At 31.9% G+C, this 18,112-nt stretch overlaps 1 long non-coding RNA gene across 2 annotated transcripts; it reads left to right on the top strand.

The window, feature by feature from the left end:
• The first annotated feature begins 2,725 nt into the window (after positions 1 to 2,725).
• LOC129285377 (uncharacterized) lies at positions 2,726 to 5,286 on the top strand. 2 transcript variants are annotated; one of them, XR_008587176.1, is made up of 4 exons: positions 2,726 to 2,864; positions 2,960 to 3,166; positions 3,951 to 4,022; positions 5,010 to 5,286. It is a non-coding gene; the product is annotated as an uncharacterized LOC129285377 (long non-coding RNA). The 2 variants fall into 2 exon arrangements; XR_008587175.1 differs by lacking the exon at positions 3,951 to 4,022.
• Positions 5,287 to 18,112: the final 12,826 nt, after the last annotated feature.

Here is an 18,112-nt window from a genome sequence, read left to right on the forward strand (position 1 = left end):
AGCATTAAATGACCTTAAGGAAGGGTACGGTTTAAAGTTAACCCTAATGTTAAATAATCAAGTTTAAATTAATAGGAGTAGCTAACAATGATTTATATCCTTAATAGAAGTTAAATAAACTAATGAAAATGAGTTTTGGGGCTAGTTATAGTTAATCATGCTTAAGGAAAATAGAAGGCCCTAATCATGATTAGAGGTTAATTAATGACAATTAGTCATCGATAATGTCTTTCATTGTGTCAATCATTGTACTTTATGCACTATTATGGATAGCTTGAATTGAGTAAAATGACTTTACAGATGAATCTATTGATTTTAAACTATTACCTAATTATGAAGCATGTCTTATTTTGATGAAGTGATTGGTAATTATATTTATATAGATGTTATGTGATATTGGAACATAAATGGTTGAGCCTAGATTGGCTTTGTAATGATTATGTGAAATGTGAACCTAATAGGAGTTGTTGCAAATAACGTTGTAATATGATTTTTCATAAGCATGCAAGTTCTTGGAGTTATAAAAATGTTGAATTATTGAGATATGCATAACATGAACTGTTTTGTATTTGTTGAATGAACTTGCATGATCATGATGGGTGAGAGTTCACATTGGTTTAATAGAAGGCTATATTGGTAAAAATCCATAAAGTGTGGCCTCCATTGAGTTCATGCATAGTGGTTGGTAAATTCTATTATATAATTGCTTAGTATTACTAGTAGTCCTTTGAGTATGGCATAGGTCAAGGCATGATATTGAGTATCATTGATTACTAGAAGGGATGGTATAGGTCAGGCACTTATGACACCTTAAAATTTGAGTAGGGGGAATTCATGATCCAAGAGTGAGTGTTGGAGCCTTTAACCAGGTAAATCCTAAGGGCTAGTTTAATCATATGGGCTAGACTATTTGAGATAATAGCCCATAGATTTGGTCAAGTGATATAAAGAGTGGTATAAGACAGTTGCATGTAGTCATATAAAATACATTATAATGATGCATTGTGAATAATGCTTGTTTTGCCTTATGTGATATTAAATGTTTATCTGTTGTGGATGCCATGCTTTAATATACTTGATTAAATTACTTGGTTGCTGAGAATATTTAATCCCACCTTGTTACTTAATATCTTTATAGGAGACAATAAGGTAAAGAATAAAAGGGAAGCCTTCAAGGCCAAGCTATGGAGTCTACAATTGTAAATTCTCTAGTACTTGATTGTGGGATTGAATTTATGTTTTGCCAAGTTAGGATCATTTTAACTTATTTAACTATAGATCATTTGCATGTGAGTCATAATTGTTGACTTGGGCATTTTTGGGTAGTGACCTTATATTTTTAGGAAAGGGCCTAATATGCAAATATGTATAACAGATAGATCTTTTTACTTACTCTTATAGATTAATGACATGGCATGTTCATGCATGAATGAATTATGCTTGTAGATGGTATTTGATAAATGTAATTATGATGAGAGATACTTAGGTGAGCTACCTTTGGGAAGTAAAGGCTTGTTTTTCCCAAAGTATTTCATGATCTTCATTTGGTAATGGATTGAGTCATAAATGAGACCACAAGTTAGATTTATTAATTCGCTACATGAGAGTGCTTGGATCACCTTGATTGAAGGTTTGAGTGGTTAATTAGGTGAATTAGAAGTTAGAAATATTAATGCTGCATAAATATGTTTTGATATAAGACTTCCACTATAATGGAAGTTGTTTAGCCATGACAGAAGTAGCATTTTTGGGTTAGCCATGGCAAAAAGGGCTGCACAACATACCACGGCAAACATATACTGAGCCATAATAGATCTTGGAATTCAAGATTGGCTGAGGATGTAAAGTTGGTTGCAATGAATATGTTGTGCAAGGCTAGTTATAATGACCTCTGGCATTAACCTTTTTTAAACCCAAAATAATTAAATTAAAAAACCTAAGGATCAACCTTGGCTAAGGTCATTTAGAAATTGATCTTGAAAATATTAAAAATAATGGGATCTCAAAATTATTTGAAAATGATTAATGAGTTTATAAAAACTTGAAACACTTAAAATTAGAGTATAAAAGTTTGTGGAAACTTGGCAAAAGAGTTTGAGCTTTGAAAAAAGTCAAAAAAAGGGCAAAACAGTCATTTCAATGATTATGGGTACTTTTATTACAGCCAAAAGTATATTCATTCTGGCTTATGACATAGGGATCACTCATCATGGCCAACCCCAATGAAGCAATTCACCACGACTAATAGGCCTTTTGCCACAGTGCACACTCATAGTTAGCACAATCAAATCTAACTTTTGGGTTACCTAATTTTTTTAGTTTGAACCTCTAATTACGGTGATCTAAATGTCTATACACAGATAATTGAATAAACTAACTAATGGTTCTAGTCTTACTCTAATCTAGAAACAAACAAAAATTTTGGACACTTAGTGTAATAACCCAAGAATTTAAAAAAAATAAAATAAATATATATGTTTTATTTAGTTGTAGTTATATTAATTTTGGTGCAATTATGACAAGAGGAAGGGTTGGTATAGTGGAAGAGAGCACGTGATTTATATATGGGATCCAGAGTTCGAACCTGCTGAAGCATTTGGGAGTTATTTTTTTTAATTTTCATTATTTTTAGCCTCTAAATTACCAAAATGTCCTCAGCCTATCAGATATAATTTCTTTTTTCTTCTTCCTCTTTGCGGAATTGTGTTGGGCATCAGAGAGAGAGGGAAAGAAAAATCTGGAAGTTGTGTGCGACCTCTGAACCTTCTGCCATTCTCGACCTCTGATCCTTCTTCTTCATTCCTTGCCGCCGCCGACGAGGCAGACGAGTTGCCGTGAGGTCGCTGTCGCTGTGCGATGCCCAGGTTCTTCCTCGTTCTTCTCTGTCTCTGTTTGTCTTCTCCACTGTTGCTCTGTTTTCACAGTTCTCATGCGCGTAGTTGGTGTGCGTGAGAGTCAGGTTGCCAGCGCTGCAAACGTGGGCTGTGATCGTCCACTGTTAGCAGTCCCAGTCACGAATCCATAGTTCTTCACTCTGCCGTCGATCTCTGCGCTTCTCTTCACTGTTTGTGCTGTTGAAGTTTCTTCTTCTTCCTTCATCCTTCCCATTCGTAAGTGATAAATGAATGAAGGGTTGGTGTGATGCTATGGGAGAATTGATTCTTGGGTAGGAGGCTAGTTTAATGTTGTTATTTTGTTCCCCTGTTCAGCTGTGGTTGCATTTTCTTCTGCCCATTTGTGTTACGTTGGTGCATCTAAAGGGAGCAACTTTGATTTTTCTTTTCTTTATGGAATCTGTGAGTGTGTGAGGTTATAGAGTTGAATGGAAAATTTTTCTTTTGTGTTTTGTTGATACTCATGGCTATTTGTTCAAATATAAAGGGAGGCTTGAATTAAAAAAAAAACAGAGAGAAAGGAAAAGGATGATGTAGATTTGAGATTTAATTGAATTTGATCTAATTATTGGCTATAATACTGACCTTATGAAATCTTTGAAGGTGAAATTGATGAGGAAGAAGGTGGTATTTGTTTAAGTTATAATGCTCATAAAGTGTTTGATTAAATACCCATGAGGGGATTTTTGTTTGAAATTATAATTATTAAAAATTTCATTAAATTACTTGGAAAACATAATTGGTTGGAATGCTATTATCTTATGAACTTAGTTTGAAATTTACAAAAGGAAATATTTGATTGGGTATTTTTCTATAATTTTGTTGGATCTCATAAGAAACATGAATTGGTTTGGGTATTGCTCATTTGTGAATTTGAATCAAACATTGTGAAGAAATTTATTGAGAGATTAAGTGAATTCTTGAAAGTTTTATGGTTATTAATTTATAAAGTATAGTGTTGCCTTATGATTTAATCTTGGAATCGAATGAGAACTGGAAAGAAATCTTTGTAATTATAGGAATTTAATTAAATTGCATTATCTTATATTCTTATAGGGGGTTTGGAAGAAGAAGATTTTGATAGGAACTAAAAGGGAGAAAATCTTTGAAAATTTGGGAACACCACAGGTAAGTGGATAACGTCCCAATCAATATATATTGGAAATATTTACTTATCAAAAGATCGCTTTTAATAATTTATGGATATTTATAAATTTCTCTTGCTTTAGCTACTTTGTTTATTAAATTGCTCTGCTTCTTGAAGTCATGACTTATACTTTTTATATTGATGAAAATGCTTTCTTAAATTCTAGTAGTGCTTTATTTGATAAAGCTAATTAAAAAAAAATTGTGAACAGTTTATGAGATATTAATTGTGAATTTTTATATTTAGAAATATGGGTGCTTTTATATGTTTCATGCGAGTTAGATTTTTAAAAGAGAAATAGTATTTTGAAAGTGATGATTTTCTCGCATGTCTGAAAGTGAATTTAAAAGGGGACTGTATACAGAACGCTGGTTGTTAACGACAGTTTCGTTAGCCCTTGGCGCGCCATGGTCAAATACTAGCTAGTTTGGATTTCGTGAGCTTTGTTCTCACGTTTGTTATTCGTGGGTCTTGTACCTACGTCTGTTTCGTGGCTTTGACCACGTCTGGTTAGTTACCCTCGTGGACTATGTGTCTACGTCTGTTTCGTGGCTTCGGCTACGTCTAGTTATTTACCCTTGTGGACTTTGTGTCCATGTTTGTTTTCGTGGCATAAGCCGCGTTTGGTGATTTATTCTCGTGGACTGTGTGTCCACATTTGTTACTTGTTCTGATAAGTCTCTATACTTATGAGTTTTAAATTTTTATGGATCTATTTTCATTGGTTTTGATTAATGACATGTTTATAATTAGTTATTGCAATTATTTGCTTTATTAAAGTTAAATGATAATGACATTTGATAAGATACTTTAATGAATTATGATTTTAGTTAAAGTTACATAGGATCCTTTTATTCCGAATTTATTTAAATCTTCATGGAGATTATTATGTTTTAATTTTCCTTTTATTCATATTTAATTATTTATTATTGGGACGTTATTCACTGGAAAATAATTTTTGGTCTCAGATAGTGTAGCTGACGCTGAATCATCTACTGAACATTGAGGAGTTTGTGATTGATTAGAAGCGGAGGAGCTAAGGGTTAAACTTTCTCTTGACGTAAAGTTTTAATTATGAAATTTTATTTTGTAAACTTATTGTTAGGTGCTCCACATAGTCTGTGGTCAGGTTGTTTATGTGGTTATATATTCTGTCTATTGGCTGGAAGAAGCTCTACTCCTGATTGGCTTGATATTTTTGGTTGAAATATTGTCTTGTAGAATTTTCGGGAGATCTTATTTACAGAGGAGATTCTGCCGAAATTTCTACAAAAATATTGAGACTTTTATTACTACCAAAAATATTTATGTATGTTCTAATTCAAACTAAAACATAATTATCTTTTAGTTATGAAAAGGTTAACCAAATCCGAGGCTTAAGGGATGTGTGATGGATCACATCCTTTGCCGGTCACCCTCTATTTTTGGGGTGTGACACTTAGGGCTATATGCATCCACATATTACCATGATCTCAAACTAGCCAAGTGCCATCTTAGTGATTAATCGAGATACACAATCATATACAAACCATATTCATACACAACTAGAAAAGTGAAATTTAGCGAGGGATAAATCCCTAGTTAAATGCCATTTTTTCCTAACTAAATTGCATTTTAGCTAAGGATTTTATCTCTTACTAAATTCATAGCTAAAAAAACTCACTAAATTTTGTGAGGAATCATATTTTCCTTGCTAATTTGTCACGCCCTAAAAATAGGGGTGATCGGCACAGGATGTAAACCACATCATACATCCTGTAAGCTATAAATTTAAGGTTTATTTCATTATATCCATTAGGAGCTTGGCTCCTTCCAGCCAACAGACAAAATGTATAATAAACTAAGGATTATAATTATAAGTTATATGGAGCACCTAACCATATATCTCATGATATAATACATAAATTTCATATTTACATCTATAAGACATATTTATTAAACAAACCTCCTTCTGTTCCACAAACATCCATCATTGGTAAGCAAGACATACATCGTCAATCATGCTATCTGAGACCAAAATAATTTTTCAGTGAATAATATCCCACCAATAAATAATTTAACATGAATAAAAAGAAAAGTTTAAGATAATCATGTAAGTTAATGAGACAACAATTTCCATAAAAAAATGTATAAACTTCAGAATAAAATGGCTTTATAAAATTTTGAATAAAATCTTAAACCATTAAACTATCATAGCAAATGTTAATATCACTTGATTTTTAAGAAGTCACATAAATGAAATAAATACTTGTAAATAAATTATTAAATAAAAAAACCAATGGGATATAAAATCACCAAATAATCAGATTCATAATCACAGGGACTTATTAGAACAATTTACAAACATGAACACATAGTTCACGAGGGTAAATAACTCAAACGTGGCTTGTGCCATGAAGACAAATGTGGACACACAGTCCATAAAGATAAGTAACCAAACGCAGCCGAGGCTATGAAACAAACGTGGACACACAATCCATAAGGGTAATGTTAATCAAACGCGGCTTGAAGCCACAAAACAAATATGAGTACGATGCTCATGAATAACCATCCTTTCGTTCCACGTGCATTGGCCATCGCATGGGGCTAGCACCTCCTATAAGCACCCGGCTAGCTAAATGGACTATAGCGCGCCAAGGACTAACGGAACTACAGTTAGCAACAAGTGTTCTGTATAAAGTCCATTTTTAAAACCATTTTCAAACATGTGAGAAAATCTTCACTTTTACGATACAGTTCTCATTCTCAAAATCAAACTCACATGAATACTTTTAAGCATTAAAACTTGTAAGAATCAAATTTCATATCCAATGCTCATGCTTCCATTTATTAAATAATCAAAAATTTTAAAGTCAAACTCGCATGAATCATTCTCTGTATCAATCCAATATTTGATAAAATAAAAATCTCATAATCAAAGTCCAAACTTAATTTAATTGTTCAAATAACATTTTAAATTTGATAAAGCTAATTTCTCAAAATAAAGTAAATTTAATCAATAAATATCCAATAATTGTATTAATGCTATTAAAATGATTTCCAGAAAAACATAATATTTTAGTAAAGGAAATTTTGATTGAAAAAAATCAGTTGAGATGCTATCTACTTACCTGTCAAGCTCCCAAAATCCAAAGCTTTTCCTTTTTAAACTTCTAAAAAGTTTCTCCTCTTCTCAACATCCTATAAAACTATATATAAAAAATTAGCTAATGACCTTTATTCATCTCACACAAATTCCCTTCCAAAGTTAACTCAACTAGTAGTTAATTATAACAACTTTAGAGTGTCTTGAGACTATAATCTATACATAAAGATTTCTCTCTAGTATTTAGTCATAGTTAACCACTCAATTAGAATCTAGTCTCTCTTTAAGCCTTTTTACAAATACCTCAAGTGTATCCATGTTCAAACATATACTATCCCTCTTTTGCTCTAATTCCCTTTTTTAAAAGTTCTCCTATAACAATAATTTGAACTAATCAAACTTCCCAACATCCACTAAAGAGATTAATTGTCTCCTATAATTGTTTAATCAATAATAATAGATGTACCATACATATTTTTCCATCATATGTCTAAACTTACATTTAGACATTTTATCAAGTACTTCACAGGCCTTAATCCTCAAACCAATATTAATCTTCCTTTTTATTCAACACTTGAGTTCATCAAATTTTCTAAATATTATTTTTATTTTATATATATATATATACATACATACATACTCTTCCATACAGGCTAGTGTCAAGCTTAAGGAAAAGATCATACTCCTATCCAACTAAATCAATAGCAACCAACAACAATTAATTAACTTGTGAATTGAAGTAAACTCAGTTTATCATTTTCTTTTTTCATACTCATATGGCAGCCAAGAAAGGAGAGGAATGAAAAATTTGAACCTTATTCACTAACACATCCATAGACCGGATCAGACTAAAGAGAGGAGAAGGTGAGATTCACTCACCTAAGGATCAAAGAGAGGTGAAGGGAGAGATTCAAGCTTCCATGGCTAACCATAAGTACTGCTATGATACAGAGACAGGGAGCACAGATCAATAGCCATATAGAAATAGAAGGAGAGTTCCTAACCTTAATGAAATCCCTTACATCAGCAGACGATGGTGACTCTAGCAGTGACGGCGATAACATCTCTAGCAACAACAATAACAAATAGACGAGCCCAACTGCAACTAATTAAGAAGAACATCTAGCAATGAGAAGCAGGGGAGAGGGGTTTCACCCAGCTTCTAGTTGTGGATGGATGACAGTGGGGAGAGGACAGACAAATGACAGTGGTGGTGAGGAGAAGAATGAAGAACAATAGCGAAGAAGGGAGAAGGCTGAGAACACGTGAAAATCTCCCCACTTTTCACTTCTCTGGAGTTCAAATTGCAAAGGAAAGAAGAAAAATCTAGACTTTAAGAAATTGGGAAAATTACAAGATAGAGCATAGAGAAAATTGCAAGATGGGCATAAATTTTTCCTATAATTTAAAACCAAATAAAGTCAAACTTTTGCTTGGTAGAATTCAAACTCTTAGTCTTCAAAAATATTTATTAGCATAAGTTCCACCAAACTATCACTTTCTACTTGTGATAGAACTAATTTAAAAAAAATATCAATTGAGAATTTTTTTAAGTAATTTAAAAATTTAAGGTCATTACATAATTAGTAAAGAATTTAGCGAGGGATTTAGTCCCTTGCTAAAATTAGCAAGGAATTCAATCCCTCACTAAAATTATTCAACATTCAATAACTTTGGTAAGGATTAGTCCCTTACTAATCCCTCGCTATATATGCCTATATTTAAAAATAATTATGCCATATCATTCGCCATATGTGCATCAACTTGTGACATGTCATCAACAACCTTGTATCTCATCAACCATCATGTCACCTACTATCTCATGCCCCATCACCCGCCACATGTGCGACAACTTATGACATGTCATTGTCTACTTTGCGCCATGTCACTTGCTTCTTACCATATCATATATTCATTATGTTTATGCTAAAGTCAAAACTTAAACCCTTGACCTCATACCTCCTAAGCCTTTTACTCTCATTCTTTGCCAGTTGAATTAAAAAGCACCTGCAGTCATTATATGAGAAATTAAATATAAATTATTTAACTATATAAATATATCAAATAATATATTATAAAAATACACATGTATATACATATTAAACTTTATTTTCAAATATTAATATGTTAAAAATATTTATATTTTATTTAAATTATTCTTTATATTATATTTTAAATGAAATATTATTTTATTAATGAAAATCAACTTAAAATAAAGAAAATATGAAATATTAAATAATTGTATTATGAATATTTTATTTAATTTTTAAATTAAATTTTTATTTTTAAATGAAAATAATTAAATATATAATTAAAATTCATTGCCAATAGTTACTTTTTTTTGCATTAATTAGTTAGGGATAAAATCTCTTGCTAAATTCCTTGTTAATTATCTTATTTTAAAGAAGGATTAACAATCTCTCACTATTTTCTTTGCTAATTGCCTTATTTTAGAGAGGGATTAGTAGTCCCTCACTATTTTCCTTGCTAATTGACTTATTTTAGAAAAGGATTGACAGTCCCTTATTATTTTCCTCACTAATTTTAAGTCAAGCTATGAAATCAACATCCCTCACTAATTTCCTCACTAATTTAGTATTTTAAAGAGGAATAGATGATCACTCGCTAAATTTCCTTGCTAATTTTCATTTTTCTAATAGTGATAGATATGTATGCTAAGACTCCATATGCATTGATGATTCAACCATCAACCATAAACGACACTCTTGCATGATTAGCTCCTATTACAAAACCATAGAAAATCATAACAAGGATTTCCTAAGTCAACATTTAGGCTCATGCAAATGCAATAGACTTTTAACAAATACAAATCCCTAATGTTGGCAATAATAAATATTCAAATACACTAAATAAGTAACTAGAGGCTTTACTTAAGAAGTTATATGTCTTTAGTGTCTGTTGCTTTCCCCTTAGCCTTACTCTTAGCGTTTCTTAGAAAAGTATTTACAAATGGGAGTGAGATTATATAATCTTAGTAATTAAGATACATAAACTCACGTATATAGAAGTATGGCAAACACAAACATGTAGGGCAAAGATTCACATTTTACATAACTATCAGTACTCAATATGCATCATAAAATTATTAATCAATAACAAACATGATTTATAATTCAATGTATAACTATTCATGATCATATGAAATCTATCATTATTCCTCTTGATGACTCCCTATTTTATGTTATAATTGATATGTTTTTAGTTATATGTTAGGAATCTTTAATGGAAATGAGAAGCATAGTGCCTCATATGAATTTATGGTAATATTTTTAAGGAAACTATTTAAAATTATGGAATATTTTTGGATATTAAAGTAAGGCAATATTCTACTCATAATAGGTGGGTCATGAAAAGTTAAAACAAGAAAGATAAAGGAGTCAAGGAAAAATGGTCTCTGATTTCAAGGTATAAAAGTAAAAGTTCTAGAACATTGTTATAATTTTTATCAAAATTGCTTACTAGTGCCATAGTATCATAGAAGGAGTGTCATGGCACTAATCGAAAATCCAGAAACACGATTTCATTTTTGTGTGGAATTACCCTATAAAACTCATTTTTGGACAAGAGGAGCCATCTTTGAGCGGTTGCACCTAGAGGCAAGCCCAAGAGAGCAAGAGGAGAAGTTTTAGAGCTTGGGAATAAGAGAAAGTAGAAGAAATACTACTGCAGCATTTGATTTATCTATTTTTCTTCATCCTCTTCCTTTATGCTGTTAAATTTTTGCTTTTTCTTTGTTGTTACACTACTACAAAAATGTAAATATAAGACGCCATGAAAAATGATGGTCAAATAAAAAAATTCCATATATGAGAGAGGCGAGTGACAATAAGAAAATAAATGATGGGTGTTCAAACAACCGTCATATATTGTCGAACTTTAAATGACGGGTTTTAAAAAAAGCCATCATTTATTTCAGCCCAACGTTTCATTTATTGGAAGGAAAAAATAAAAAATAAATTTGAACTTTAAATGACGAGTATTTCAAATACCCATCATATAAAGTTTAAACAGTATATGATGGTTATACAAACAACCATCATATATTGGTGCCCGTCGTTTCAGATTCTTAAATTAAAAAAATAAAAAATTTTAAAAATTTAAATGATGGGTGTTTTAAACACCTGTCATTTAAAGTACGGAACAATATATGATGGGTTTTTTAAACATCCGTCATATATTGGGGGCCAACTTTTCATTTTCTTGAATTAAAAAAATAAAAAATTTTAAGCTTTAAATGACAGTTGTTTCAAACAACCGTCATTTAAAGCCTCGGTGATATATGATGAGTGTTTAAAACACCCGTCATATGTTCTTGAATAAATGACGTGTATTAGAATACCCGTCATTTATTCTCATTTTTATTCAATTTCCAGACTCACTTTTTCATCCCACCATTTGTCATCTCTGTTTTCTCTCTTCTCTACTTCTATATGAAATCGGTAGAAATCTCTCAATCTGCCTCCATTGTTATCGTCGATCACCTTAGTCCCTCTCCGATGTGTAAGTGCTCCTCCTATATTGTCTGTTGCCTCTCTCATTTGCTTCCTCTTTGTGTTTCATCCTCTCTTCTCCAAGATACATAGGTTTATGATTTCTATAGTTTTTCTTTATTTTCTTCCAATATGCTTAGATTTCTAGATTATGGGATTGATTTATTTAATATTATGGATTGTTTTATTAGTTGATTTTTGTTGTTTAAATTTCTTCTCATTTGTTGCCCATTTTAATATTGTGGGGTGTTGAAAATTGCTAATGTTTGATGTTTTATTGACTTGAGAATGATTGTAGATGATATGCTTAGCCTTAGGATGATTATTAAGATGAAAATTAGTAATCAAAATGGGATATTTATGATGATTGTATTTTTCTATGAATTTTGACTGATTTATTTCAATAATTTTTAATTTAAATTTCGCGCATTGTTTGATCAGAATAGTTTTATCTTTCAAAACTACATATTAAAATGTACTAGTGTATCAATTTTCATTATAATTGAAATTCATTTTAATGACGAAAACTGACGCATGGTTTTTGTGAAAATCATTGCTATTTTATTGATATTTTTACATTTGGTAAAGAATGATTTGTTCTTGGCTTGAGATTGCTAATATAGGATATGTGTAACCTTAGAATGATCAATGAGACAGAAAACATTAATTCAAAATGATGTTTATAGTGTTTTCTTTTTTCTATGATTTTTGAACGAAATTTATATATAATTTTATAATAATTAGAGTTAATTTGAAAAATGCTATTTTGTGAGAATTTCATTGGTCTTGTGATTGTATATGATTGGAATTAGTTTGTTGAGTAAGATGCCAAGATTGAAAAGAGGGTTTTAGCCTGAGAAATACTTTCTTTCTGCCGTTATACTGCTGAATTTTTATCGACGGTTGAAGGAGTATGTGAATGCTCATGCATTGTGACTCATGATTCATTAATTACTCTATATTATATGTAGAGTATTCAATTTCTTTATTAATAATCTTTCTATCATTCCTTTCCTCTCCATATTTATGAGTCACTGATCACATTTCCTTGAATGAATTGTCTTTTAGATTAAAAAGTTATGGATAAAGAATGGATGTCTTCCAATCGATTAAGTAAAGAGTATTTGAATGGTGTGAAAGAGTTTATGAGGTTTGCTCTTAAGCATATAAAAGACCTTAGAAGAATAGTGTGCTCTTGTGTAAGATGTGGTCTTTTGAAGCAAATTAGTGCATATGAGATGGAAGACCATTTAGTGTGCTATAAAATTGATGAAAATTACAAGTATTGGCATAAGCATGGAGAGACTAAAGAGGATGAGTCTTCTATTAATTGGGAGTATAAAGGAAGTTGAATCAGATGATCATGACATAGATACTTATAAGGGTAACTGTCTTGAAGAGATGGCCAATGCAATTGAAAGGGAACTTGATGATTGTCCTGAAATGTTAGAGATGTTGAAAAGTGATGCAGAGAAGCCCTTGTATGCTAGTTACACTAAATTCACAAAGTTGTCAGTAGTGTTGAAATTGTACAACTTGAAAGTGAGAAATGAATTGAGTGATAAGAGCTTTACAAAAAATCTTACACTTATAAAACAGCTTCTACTTGCGAACAACGAGCTTCCAAGGACTATGTATGAGGTAAAACAAATGCTACACTCAATTGGCATGAGTTATAAGAAAATACACGCCTATCCTAATGATTGCATATTATTTAGAAATGAATATGCATCATTAATGGAGTGTCCAAAATGTAATGCCTTGCGTTACAAAGAGAATAGGAAGAGTCCAAAGAAGGCATTGTGGTACTTTCCCATTATACCTAGATTTAGATGGCTATACATTAGTGCAGAGGATGTAAAAAAATTGACATGGCATACGGATGAATAGATTAAAGATAGAGAGCTTCTATATCCAGCTGACTCTTCTTAATGGAAAAAAATTGATCTCGATTACTTGACTTTAGAGTAGAAGATAGAAACCTTCACCTCGCATTATCTACTGATGGAATAAATCCACACAGGCTTCAAAGTAGCAATCACAATACATGGCTATTTATTTTAGTAATTTACAACTTACCTCCATGGTTACGTATGAAATGAAAATATATGATGCTATCTATTCTAATTTTGGGGCTAAAACAGTCAGGAAATGACATAGACATATATTTGGCTCTTTTAATTAAAGATTTAAAAATTATTGTGGGAGCACGGTGTTGAGGTATATGATGGACATAGAGAGGAAAGGTTCAATTTAAGAGCATTGTAGTTTAGTACAATTAATGATTTTCTAGCATATGATAATTTGTTAAGGTATAATATCAAAGGAAAACTCAGATGTCCTATTTGTAAAGAGGGCACACATTCAGTAAGATTAGAATATGGGATGAAGAATGTCTATCTCGCATATCATAGATGGTTGCATCCTGATCATTATTATCAACGCCTAAAAAAAGCTTTCAATGGGAATTCAGAGGAAAGTAAGGCACCTTTACCACTGATAGGTGAGCAACATTTTGACAAGGTGAAGAATTTGAATATTGAGTTTGGAAAACCTTTTGCAAAGCATCTTGGGACATGTGGGTGGAAGAAAAGGTCTATTTTTTTTTACCTACCATATTGGCAGTCTTTATATGTGAGACAGTTTCATTGGTGTTATGCCCATTGAGAAAAATGTGTGATAGTTTGATTGGTACATTATTTCATATTCCAGGAAAGACCAAAGATGATATCAAGGCAAGACTTGATATGATTTCTATGGTGATAAGGGAAGAGTTGGCTCCACAAGAATAGGGAAGTCACATATTTCTTTGTGCAGCGACTCATGTATTGTCTAGAAGAGAAAAGAAGACTTTTTGTGAGTTTCTTGCTGCTGTTAAAGTTCCAAGGGGGTACTCTTCAAATATTAAGGGCCTTGTGTCATTCAAAGATTTGAAGTAGAAGGGTTTAAAATCATATGATTGCCATGTGTTGATGGAAAATTTTATTCCACTAGCTATACATTCTATTTTACTTGATACGGCTCGAGCCACGATTATAAAATTGTGTTTCTTCTTGAAGTCTATATGTAGTAAAGTGATTGACCCAAAAAAATTGCCAAGATTGCAAAGCTAAATTTGTTAATCTTGTGTGAACTTGAAATGTATTTTCCGCCTGCATTCTTCGATATAATGGTGCACCTTACTATTCATCTAGTTAGAGAAATACAAATGTGTGGCCTAGTTTTCTTGAGATGGATGTATCCATTTGACCGTTACATGAAGATACTAAAAGGATATGTGAAAAATTGAAGTCGACCCAAAGGTTGTATAGTTGAACGATACATTTGTGAGGAGGTAGTTGAATTTTATACTAAGTACTTATCAAATGTCAACCATATTGGTCCTCCAACTTCTCGGCATGATAGTAGAATTGATGGAGAAGGAATTATGGGCAATGAAGTAGTTACGATCTCCAACTTACAATGGGGACAAGCATATTTATATGTACTACACAACTTTGTAGAGGTTGAGGAGTATGTAAAGATGCACATGGCCGAGCTTAAGCGGGATAACCCTAATAGATCAGAGATTTGGTATGTAAACAAGTATAATAAGAGTTTTACAATTTGGTTGAAATAGAATATTATTGAGAAGTTGACTGTCAATCTTAATTCAGTTTTTAAAAAATTAAAATGGTTGGCAAGAGGTCCAGATAAACAAGTTCTTTCCTTTACTGGCTATCTCATTAATGGGTACACATTTTATACCAAAGAGCAAGATGATTAGAGCACAATACAAAATAGTGGTGTAACTCTTATAGCCCAAGCAATGCATATATCTAGTACTAAAGATAAAAATCCCTTGTGCACAAAAATGTCATACTTTGGGGTAATTGAGCACATTTAGGAGTTAGATTACATCAAATTTTGAGTTTCAATTTTTGGTTGTAAGTGGGTTGATCGAAAAAATGATCTTAAAGTTGATGATTTAAAGTTCTTAATGGTGGATCTTAATAGAGAAGGTTATAAAGATGAGCCTTTTATTTTAGCTTCACAAGCTCATCGAGTGTTCTTTGTTCCTGATCTGGCTAAAGTAAATTGGTCTATCATTTCATTAAGCAGTAAAATAAATAAAGATATGAATGATTTTACAGTTGAAGATGATCCCTTTATGGGGGTATCATTTGAAAGTTACTTCATTGAGGATGAAGTCTTTTATATGAGAAATGATCACAATGAAGGTATTTGGATTTCAAAAAAAAAGGTAGAAACATTCGAGCAAAGAAGGAGAGCATAGATAAAGAACACATAAGAAAAAGAAAAAGAATAATTTAAACTTATAAGTTACTTGTTTTGTGTGATTTAAAAATTTATTGTTATTTATTATGTGCTATATTTGTTTTGTAATGTGTGATTTACATTAAACCTATAAATTACTTATTATGTACTTTATTTTTTTATATTGTTATTTATTATTTATTTTATTTTTCTACTTTTGTAGGTAAATGGCTTCTCAAAGGAGTGCTGATCTCAATGGACCTAGTAATGTTGATCCTAGCATTGAGATGAATGATCAGCAAATTTAGCAAGAAATAAATCAAATAACAAGAGGATTAACATTGATGACCGAGATAAATAGAAGAAGGGCTGCTGGACAGAAATATGAAGTTGAATGGAATTTCAAAGGTCAACCTGTCAAGATCAACAAAAATAAATTCATAAGCTACATAGGGGTTATGGCAAAAGCAAATGTGCCGATTACAATTAGGCACTGGAACGATGTTAGTCCAACTACAAAAAATTGTATTTAGGAGCAAGTAGAAGTAAAATACTTTACTCACATCGTTATAGTTAATTGAAATTACTTGACCAAAAATTTAATTAATTGTCTTTGTTTACAGTTAGTGTTTGCAATTGATGCTATTTGGATGAAATTTGTCATCCAACAAGTTGGAAAGGCAATGCAAACATTTTGATATTTTGTGGGAGTGAAATACATTAAAAAATCAAGAGAAAACATTAGTGCTAAGGTCCCCGACCTGATAAGGCCATTAGTTTCACAAGAACAGTGGATGAATTTGTTGCTCAACATCTCGAGGGACAATTTCAAGTAAGAATAATGAGATGAATTAATTTTTTATTATTTTTGATATATTTAATTTTATTGATATGATTCTATATGTTTTGCACAGGAGTTAAGCCACAAAAGAAAGAGTTGCGTGAAAAAGATCTATACTCTTACAAGGAGAGCCCCATAAGATATGCAGAAATTGAGTAACAAATGGTAAGTTAATATTTATACTATATAATTTTATCTTATTTCATGGACATATGTACTATACTCACATTTAAATTTACTTAAATTCATAGATCGAGCAAGAGGGTTCAGGGGCAAGCTCAATTTTATATCACAAACTCTTCATAGAAGGCCGAACTAATAAAGAAGGAAATATTTTTGATGAATGTGTTTAGGAGCTTGCTAACAAGTGTGTAAGTACATTAACTTAACTTAACACTTTTTTTTATACTCAATCAACTAATTTAACTTTCTTACTATATATTGCATAGGCCGAGATTGAGAAAAGTGGCACGATTGATGATGGTGTCTTGGGCAAGGCATTGGATAATCCCGAACACCCTGATCGAGTTAGGGGATATGGCTTTAGTGTCTCAAAAAACAAATATTCAAGTCACAGAAGAAAGCAAGGTCAACAGAGGATGTGGGTGTAAGGGCTGAGATTGTCACCCTGAAAGAGAAGTTATCTAGGCAATGGGATATGATTAAAGCTTTGTTAAAGGGCAAAGAGAGGCGAGAGGCAAAGTTTCATATTAGTCCTAGCCGGAAAGGTAGTTACAGTGTCATGCAGCCTATTAAAAAATCTCCTTGAGGTAAAACATTATTAATTTATTTCACTTATGTTTCACTATTTCTATTTCCCATAACTTTAATATAGTATATTATTTATTAATATAGGTGAGAACCTATGTGAGTTGTTGGCAAATAGTCCGAATCGTCATGTGGTTTCTATTGGTTTGGTGTTTAATTTGCCAGGAGACATGTTATATAATATGCCACTCCCTACGTCCTATGTACGTGTTGCCATTAATGTGCCAAAGGATTTGAACTATCCGCTACCTATTCCCATCGAGAATGCAGAGATTGTTAGAGAGGCGATGGATAGTTTTGTTGGATGGCAAGCTAGTCAAGTTAGGATGCCAAGTCTAAAAAAAACTAGCAAAGATGCATAGTGAAAAAAAGATGATACCTTAATATAGGCTCTCCTCTAAAAAGGCAGTCTCCCATAAAACTATGCCTAAACAAAAGCCTCAATTGCCAAGCCAACACAAAAATTTGCTCCAAGCATATGCAATGGTTCATAGGTCTAATCCTCTGGTCTTGCAAATCTCGTTTGAGGCTGGTATATATGGTGAAGACCAATATGATATGCTTTCACTTGATGTTGTTGATGAAGTGCTTCAACATGATATGACCAGT

Source organism: Prosopis cineraria, unplaced genomic scaffold, assembly GCF_029017545.1.
Source record: "Prosopis cineraria cultivar Desert tree isolate PC_DT_omini unplaced genomic scaffold, ASM2901754v1 PC11, whole genome shotgun sequence".
NCBI classification, from domain to species: domain Eukaryota; kingdom Viridiplantae; phylum Streptophyta; class Magnoliopsida; order Fabales; family Fabaceae; genus Prosopis; species Prosopis cineraria.